General features: G+C 40.7%; 1 long non-coding RNA gene and 1 pseudogene across 7 annotated transcripts in view; one reads left to right on the top strand and one right to left on the bottom strand.

Moving 5' to 3' along the window:
• The window catches only part of LOC112667610 (uncharacterized), a 35,117-nt gene that overhangs the window by 1,216 nt on the left and 25,156 nt on the right, over positions 1 to 8,745 (top strand). For 4 of the 7 annotated variants that reach the window (XR_007404513.1, XR_007404512.1, XR_007404511.1 and 1 more), the window contains exons 2-3: positions 201 to 1,588; positions 2,450 to 2,522. This is a non-coding gene — a long non-coding RNA (uncharacterized LOC112667610). The remainder of the gene's footprint in view (positions 1 to 200; positions 1,589 to 2,449; positions 2,523 to 8,745) is intronic. The other 3 variants (XR_007404508.1, XR_007404514.1, XR_007404509.1) reach the window with 3 other exon arrangements.
• LOC112667612 (40S ribosomal protein S19-like) lies at positions 5,193 to 5,984 on the bottom strand (annotated as a pseudogene).

Below are 8,745 nucleotides of genomic sequence, written 5' to 3'. Positions count from 1 at the left end.
TCAAAGGATAGGAACTGCCAAACCGACCTCCAGAGAAAAACAATTTAAACTCTCATTAGCAGTGGTTTGGAGTACACTGCTCATGAATTCGGGACATAAGTGAATATTTAATGTTGGTTAATGTAATTTTGTTGTTTTGATATATGCAGTTTTCATGTGCCAGTGGCCACTTATTTTTCTAATTGTTTTTCTTATTGTAGCACTTTATGAGTATTAACACTTTGCCGTGTATCGTTGTCCAAACACTTTTCAAAGGCAAACCTCAAGCTGGATTTTTAATAATGGAAACACATTTTAATACTTATCGCATGGGAAATTCCCTGAGATCACGGAACTAAAGATGCAGTGAAGGGTAAACAACTGTATTTTTCAGACATTTGCTAACTGATCTATGTGTCTTTTCTGCGTGTTAATCCAAATTCAATGTTAAGCTCTTGCAAGAAGGAACTCTACCTTTTTGTGTTTTCAAGGAGAGGCGTTCACTGTTCCCCGGGTGGTCAAAGCCAAGGAATGGTTTTTAGCACTCTCCCTCCAACACCTACCTCCTCACCTTCACTCCTGATGGCGAATATAATTCTTTGATATGAATAGTTGACCATATTGAGTTGATTTTCTCAATTTCATGTGTGTGTAAGTATAGATAACTTTAGAAAACTACTACTCTCTATTGATCTTCAACATGAGTCGTATGTAAAAATAGTGTTTCCTAAGTAAACTTTAAAGCCCTGTAGATAACCTCTCCCCAACTAGACTGTTGTCGTAAGCCTCTCCTTATAAAGGAATTCTGTATCCCTCTTGCTGTCCTTGCAAGCTCACATCCCCTCCCCCTTCACTCTTTCACAACACCCTGCTTTATTTCCCTAACAGGCTTATATCTATCTCAAAGTGGGTTGATTGTTTACTACGATCCCCTTCTAGAAAATGAGTTCCCTGAGTGTAGGGACCTTTTCTATTTACTTCAGTGTTCTAACGTGGCTTAGGCCCTCAGTATCTTCTGTGTGATAATAGAGCCCTTATTTAAATATTTGACTGGTTTATTTTTCTCTCTCAATATAAATTCAAATGGTACAGAGATCTTCTGGTTACCCCTTGTATATCCTCTTCTTGGATGTAAACCCTCTTTTGACTTTTTTTTTTTTCCCAACTATGCCACCTGTCTGCTTCCCTAAACTGGGAGGTCCTTGAAGTAGGCTGGAGCAAAAGGGCCTGGCTTCTGAACGGGAATGGAAGAGTTCTTGGTACCCAGCCCCAGTACTTTGAATTCTTTGGCACCCATGTCTGCCCACAGAATGAGAGAGGTAAATTACTGTTGAATGTATAGTATGACTGGAGGAAAGAAGCAATTTCTTTAAGAGTTGGAAACAAGACTCAGTGGGAGAACCATTTCTTCTATAAAGCCTTTCCTTAACTTTCTCCACTTCTAGGTAAAAGAGACACTCTGTGCACCAGGTTTTCCACCACACCTGTAATGGACTATATAAACAGTCTTTGTTTACTTGTCTGGCTTCCCTTTCACCCAGGGCTGAGATCAAGTTTTATTTGTCTTTAGAGCTCCAGCAACCAGCAATGTGCCTTGGCCCCTGAGAAGGTACTTAATGTTTCTGGAATAAAAATCTAGTTTATTTAAAGCAAAAGTATAAAAATGAGTAAGAAAAAAAAAATTAAAAAAAAAAAAATAAATAAAAAAAAAAAAAAAAAAAAAAAAAAATAAAAATGAGTAAGAAACCCGGGCCCTCCCTCCTCCAGTGAGAACATGGCGCGGTGTTATGGTTTAACTACAGCAGTGTCCTAACTGAAATTCTAAATGATTGTTCTGATTTTTTAAATTTCATGCTCCTCCAAATACAGGACTCACTGTACTGGAGGGATGGGTCTACGCCCACCTGCCGCAGGGCATATCTAATTCAAATTTCCTGTTCGTTCTCCACCCAGTGTTGTTCTTAACTGTAATGTTGCTAGGCAACTTTTGCAGAATCCACAAGTTTGTGGTAATGTTGTAATAACTGAGTAAAAATCTTGCCTCTGGGTGTTGGGAGAACAAACTTACCCAGTTTATTCCCTTTAGACAGATGACTTAGCAAGTATAAGGCTTTAATACAACTATTGTTGGTGCATTCACCTTCCTTAGCAGCAAAATAAGCAAGATTCCTGCCCTGAAGATTTATAGTTAAGATTCTTAAATCACGTTCTCAAATACTTTTAATACATACAAGCACACAAATACATATACATATTCTTATTAACATATGCCTTGTACTTTTGAAAGATCCTTTAGAATGAGTAATTTTTCAGTCTGTAGGAGTGTTTCATAAGAATAGCTAGGGTTTACCCAAAGCTGAATCTTTTCTAGTTTATGCTTTTGATTCTGGAGAAATAATAACTCTCTCTAAACAAGAGGCTTCTTTGATAGATTTCTAATTTTTTAAAAGATTTTATTTATTTATTTTAGAGAGAGTGAAAGCATGCAGGAGTTGGAGGAGAGAGAAAATCTCAAGCAGACTCCAAGTACTGGGGGTGAGGAGGTAAGGACGAACCTGGGACTCAATCTCACAAATATGAGATCATGACCTGAACCAAAACTGAGAGATGCTTAACTAACTGAACCACTCAGGTGCCCCTAGATTTCTAATTTTTTTTAAAAAAATGAAGTCAGGGACGCCTGAGTGGCTCAGTTGGTTAAGCATATGCCTTCTGCTCAGATCATGATCTCGGGGGTCCTGGTACTGAGCCCTGTGTCAGATTCCCTGCTCAGCAGGGAGTCTGTTTCTGCTTCTCCCTCCTCCTCTGCCCCTACCACCCACCCAACCCCCAAGCTTGTGCAGGCACTCTCTCTGTCTCAAATAAATTTAAAAAAAATTTTAAGCTTTAAATATGAGACTAATGTCCTTTTTTTTTTTTTTTAAAGATTTTATTTATTCATTCATGAGACACACACACACACACACACACACACAGAGGCAGAGACACAGGCAGAGGGAGAAGCAGGCTCCATGCAGGGAGCCTGACGTGGGGCTTGATCCCAGGTCTCCAGGATCAGGCCCTGGGCCAAAGGCAGATGCTAAACCGCTGAGCCACCCAGGGATCCCCGAGACTAATGTCCTTTACAAATAGTATTCAATAAATGTTATGTGTTGCTATTAATTATAGCAATGTTGTTTGAGAATAAGCCATACTTGTCAATGTATGTTAGTACATGTAACTCCTGATCTCTCCAAAATAAGCAAATAAGTTTGCTTAATATGGATAGACAGTTGAGATTGTGTATAACCAGTGAGGATAATCAAATCAGGACAGAAATAGTACAGTTGACCCTTGAACAACATGGGAGTTAGGGGTGCTGACCCCTCACAGTTGAAAATCATCATATAACTTTTGACTCCCCAAAGCTTAATATAATAGTCTACTGTTTACTAGAAGCCTTACTGATAACATAAACAGTCGATTAACATATTTTGCATGCTATCTGTATTATATATCATATTCTTACAATAAAGTAAGCTAGAATAAAGAAAGTGTTAAGAAAATTGTAAGGGAGGGGCGTCTGGATGTCTCAGTAGGTTGAGTGTCCAACTCCTGATTTCAGCTCAGGTCATGATTTCAGGGTCCTGGGATCAAGCCCAGCTTTGGGCTCTGTGCTGGGCATGGAGTCTACTTGTCCCTCTACATCTGCTCCTCCCCCAACTAATGCTCACTATTAATCTCCAAAATAAATAAATATTTTTAATTGAAAGGGAAAATACATTTCCAGTACTGTACTGTATTAATAAAAAAAAAAACAAATATTAGTGGATCTGCACAATTCAATGTGGTTCAAGGGTCAACTGTATTGATATAACAAGAACTTGAGAAGTATAGTTCAGGAAAAGTGGCCAATTGAAAGCTTGTCTTTTAATGAAATAAACATTATTTGTTATGCCCACTTAGTCTTTAAAGACTACTAACATACTATTTCTATTTATCCGTTTAACGTTTATATCTGATAGATCAAGAGCACATTTATTATTTTTTTTAATGTTATTTATTTACTTGAGAGAGAGAGCACAGAGGTAGAGGGAGAAGCAGACGCCCCGCTGAGGAGGAAGCCCTATGCAGGACTCGATCCCAGGACCTTGGGATCATGACCTGAGCTGAAAGCAAATGCTTAATCGACTGAGCCACCCAGGGCACATTTCATTACATCCTTTAGATATGGATTATATCAATAATGTGGACTGCATACAAAAAGTTTGAGGACCTAAGATTCTCACTGAGTTTTTGCTTTAGGGCTTCAGGTATGAGAGACCATTCTGAGGGTACTCAAAAGTTGTATCTGCACTTACACAAAACCTTGGCTATAACCAGCCTTATTTGTGAAAGAAGCCTTCAGGCCTGCTCCCAGTTATCTTAGCCCTTACACAGGCCTCTGAATCTTGAAAGACTTGATAGTCCATGGCAATCAGTCAGGCCTGTGGCAATGATACTAACTTCAAGACTTTTCCCAAGAGAAAATACTGACCACTGACCCTATCATTCCTAGATAAGAAAGGAGTTCTCAGTTAACATATTTAAAACTATAGCTCTGTAAAGCAGTTAGCCAAAACATCACACTTCCTCTTTGATATTTTAAAAATCCTTTCTACTAGGATGGAACTGAGTAGCCCCATTTTCTCCAATAACACTTTTTTTTTCTTTGCAGAGACACAAAGAGTGGCTTTTCTCTATATTCTCAGTGCGTTTCAATAACTGAAAAGGTCACTTCACAAAAATGTTATAAACAGGAGGAATCATGAGTGCACAACAGAATGCTGGTGCTCAATACACATTTGAGTAATTGATTAATTGCCTCTCCTCTCGGGTTAGTGACATACTCAGGAAGTGACCTGGATGATCACAAGGACTGCTGTTGTTTGCTGACCACACTGTGATTATTTAAGCCAGCTTTGTTCTTATTACTGCAGCACAAAAGATGTGATGACTATTCTTCAGTGAGTCAAGGGGTTCAGTCCCATTGGGAGAGAGAAAGGAGATAAGATAGACATCCCCATGCTGCTCTTTTGTGTAGCAACAGGAGTGTGTTTGGGTATTGCTGTTTTGATGACTCAGTAGTGAGTCAGTTTTAAAGTTCTGTAAAAGGCCTTGTTCAGCTCAGACAGGATTAAAATGAGCTCATTTGGTAGCTCATTGGGTAGAGAGGACTGGGTGGTGTGTGATTCGATCAGCTGATTGGTGGTGTAAATATGTACATGGAAAAAACATATCGGCAAGGATGAAACTGGTTCCTGATTGCAGAAATCAACTGTCCTTGGCAGTCATCGACTGAGTGCCTACTCTGTTCAAGCACCATCCATGTCCTACCCATGTCTCATTACCTTTAAAGAGGTCAGAATATGAGAAATGTGTTAAGTGCTACAAAGATCTGGGGTCTTGAAGGAGCTGGGAAAGGGCGGTGTACTGCCAGCTATATGGTAGGCACTGAGCCAGATGCTTACATGTTTATCTTATTTAATCTTTATTTTTATTTATTTAAAAATTTTTTTATGAATGAGGCAATTTATTAACCCAGCATTTGTTCTAATGCTTCTTGTTGGCAGCTGCCACCTGTCCTGTGATTCAGTCCAGATCTCTCCCTGAGGTGTCAGTTTGTGGCCCCCATCTCAGTCCTTCACCACCATTTTCAGCACCTCTAGGGCTTGGAAGATCCTGCAAGCCATGCTCTTGAAGCTTCTACTGAAGGGCTGGGCATGACCTGGTTTCTCTGACATCCCTCGTAGATTTTGGTCATGAAGCCCACCCCAGTGCTGCCTGGGGGGGTACAGATGCCATACTGTGGAAGCAGCTCGGGTATAGAACCAGTTCTTATCATAGGGAGCAAGCTCTTTAAGCTTGGCTAACTTGACAGTGTCTACCCATTCAGGGACTTTCAGCCCTCCAGGCTCTTTGAGGAAGGCTGCCAGAGCTATGACTAACTCCTGCTGGTTCACATCTTTTATAGTAACTCTAGGCATCATGTGGCCTCCGTGCTGCCAGCCAGGGGGAAAAAAAAAGACTTGGTTAATCTTTGAAGGAACCCTCTGAGAGAGGTATTTTATTCACATTTTACAGAAAAAAATGAAACACAGGTTCAATGCCTATACAGTCATAGGGCTAATACTATTGAGACTATTACTCCTGGCTTAAGGACTAGCTCTTTCTATACCAGCAAGAGTGGGGTAAGGTGAGGGTGAGAACTAATTGGAAGACTTGGTGAAATCAGGGTCGCTGGACCCAGCCAGTGTGTCGGTTATTCAATGTGATGCTAGAGTCTGAACAGGAGAGCACACATCTTGTCTGGTGTGAATGAGGGAAGTGGGATTCAGAGAAAGTTAGACTTGCACCTTTACTTTTTTGTTTTGTTTTGTTTTACCGTAAAACCCACATGTATTTCAAATTCTAAAATCAGGAGGAAATATTACAAAGATTGATATTATCTTATGTTGTGGAGGGTATAGGGAAATGCATTCTTGTCTACTGTGGGAGGTGGGTGTAAATTGGCACCATTTTTAAAACACTGTTTTGGGGGTACCTGGGTAGCTCAGTTAGTTAAGCACACCTACTCTTGATTTCAGCTCAGGTCATGGCCTCAGGGTCATGAGATGGAGCCCCGCCTTGGGTTCCACACTGCAGAGAGACTGAGATTTTCTCTCTCTCTCTCCCTCTTCATCTGCCCCTCCCCACACTTTTTCCTCAAATAATCAATCTTTTTAAAAAGATTTTTTTGATGATTTCTGTTATAATTTAAGTATTTATACTCTTTGATGTAGCAGCTCTACTGAAATGTTTATATAGATTTGCAAAAAATATGTCAAAGAATGTTTATTACTATGTTAGTTCATTCAGTGGAATCTCATAGGATTCTCCTATGAGTTTAGTATACCCCTGGTCACTGGGAGCCGTGAAACAAAACAAAATCCTCACTTTCATGAAACTTTTGAGGCCTTTTCTGAAAATAAACAAGGCATAAGTAAACAAATGTATAAAAAATATCAAGTAGTGACAAGTGCTATCAAAAAGAGGAGTAGGGATCCCTGGGTGGCGCAGCGGTTTGGCGCCTGCCTTTGGCCCAGGGCGCGATCCTGGAGACCCGGGATCGAATCCCACGTCGGGCTCCCGGTGCATGGAGCCTGCTTCTCCCTCTGCCTGTGTCTCTGCCTCTCTCTCTCTCTCTCTCTGTGACTATCATAAATAAATAAAAACTTAAAAAAAAAAAAAAAGAGGAGTAATGGATTAAGAAGTGGGAGGGGGGCAGCCCCCGTGGCCCAGCGGTTTAGTGCCTGCTTTTGGCCCAGGGTGTGATCCGGAGGCCCCAGGATCAAGTCCCACATCGGACTCCCTGCATGGAGCCTGCTTCTCCCTCTGCCTGTGTCTCTGCCTCTCTCTCTCTGTGTCTTTCATGAATAAATAAATAAAATCTTAAAAAAAAAAAAAGTGGTAGGGGGTTGGAGGGAAATGCTATTTTAGATAGTGCGATCTAGGAAGGCCCTTCTGAGGAGGCAGCATTTGAGTAGGAACCTGAATGAAGTGAGGGAGTCAGCTAAATGGCATCTGGAGGAAGTATTTTCTATCTTTTTTTTTAAATAAGATTTATTTATTTATTTATTCATGATAGACATAGAGAGAGAGGCAGAGACATAGGAAGAGGGAGAAGCAGGCTCCATGCTGGGAGCCCAACGCGGGACTCGATCCCAGGACTCTAGGATCGTGCCCTGGGCCAAAGGCAGGCACCAAACTGCTGAGCTACCCAGGGATCCCATTTTCTATCTTTTTAAAAAGATTTTTATTATTTATTCATGAGAGACACAGGGAGAGACAGAGACATAGGCAGAGGGAGAAGCAGGTTCCTCTCGGGGAGCCCGATGTAGTACTCAGTCCTGGGACTTGGGGATCACACCCTGAGCCAAAGACAACCGCTCAACCACTGAGCCCCCCAGGTGTCCCTGGAGGAAGTATTTTCTAGTCTTTGTTTATAATACCAAAAATTGGAGGCCACCCAAAAGTCTGTTAAATACTAAGTAACCACAGTCTGCAAAATAATGAGAGCTATCTGTACAGAATGAATAGATATCTAAGATAAAATGAAGATAGTATTGCAAAACCTGTATAATGATTCCATTTTCTAAAAAGTATCCTAAGCAAATATATTTATCACAGGGAAGATATCTAGAAATACACAAAAGTGTCAAAAAAAAAAAAAAAAAAACACCTTGTTAAGAGCAGCCCGGGTGGCTCAGTGGTTTAGGGCTGCTTTCAGCCCAGGGCGTGATCCTAGAGACCCAGGATTGAGTCCCACATCAGGCTCCCTGCATGGAGCCTGCTTCTCTCTCTGCCTGTGTCTCTGCCTCTCTTCTCTCTCACTTTCTCTCTCTCTCTCTCTCTCTCTCGATGTGTGTCTCATGAATAAATAAATTAAAAAAAAAAAAACCTGTTAAGAGTTGTTATGGACTGAATGAGAGAACAAATCAAAGTGCCTGGATGCCAACTAAGGAGAGAGCCTAACTAAAGAGTAAGGAAAGCCTTACTGTGTCTCTAAAACAGGATGAGGCAGACAGAATTTTGACACAAGTCCTAAAGGCTTATACCTTTGTCTTTTAAATATTTATTTATTTATTTATTTATTTATTTATTTATTTATTTTTAAGATTATTTATTCATGAGAGAGAGAGAGGCAGAGACAGAGGCAGAGGCAGAGGCAGAAGCAGGCTCCATGCAGGGAGCCGGATGTGGGACCAT

Source organism: Canis lupus, chromosome 21, assembly GCF_003254725.2.
Source record: "Canis lupus dingo isolate Sandy chromosome 21, ASM325472v2, whole genome shotgun sequence".
In the NCBI taxonomy this organism is placed as follows: Eukaryota; Metazoa; Chordata; class Mammalia; order Carnivora; family Canidae; genus Canis; species Canis lupus.
Note: the sequence above shows the minus strand (reverse complement) of the source record. Positions and strands in the feature narration are given on the sequence as shown.